Below are 312 nucleotides of genomic sequence, written 5' to 3'. Positions count from 1 at the left end.
AGCTGATCCCTGCAACCGTGCACTGAAGTTTTAGATAAAATAAACCAAACCGAAACCATTAAATAACTAACCAGCCTGTGCCAGCGATCTGTGTCAGCTGATCCCTGCAACCGTGCACTGAAGTTTTAGATCAAATAAACTAAGTTGAAACTATTAAATAACTAACCAGCCTGTGCCAGCGATCTGTGTCAGCTGATCCCTGCAACCGTGCACTGAAGTTTTAGATCAAATAAACTAAGTTGAAACCATTAAATAACTAACCAGCCTGTGCCAGCGATCTGTGTCAGCTGATCCCTGCAACCGTGCACTGAA

Source organism: Mchenga conophoros, linkage group LG3 (assembly GCF_057382185.1).
Source record: "Mchenga conophoros isolate Kocher_MC1m ecotype Shallow Benthic linkage group LG3, M_conophoros_male_GT1.1, whole genome shotgun sequence".
Classification (NCBI taxonomy): domain Eukaryota; kingdom Metazoa; phylum Chordata; class Actinopteri; order Cichliformes; family Cichlidae; genus Mchenga; species Mchenga conophoros.
Note: the sequence above shows the minus strand (reverse complement) of the source record.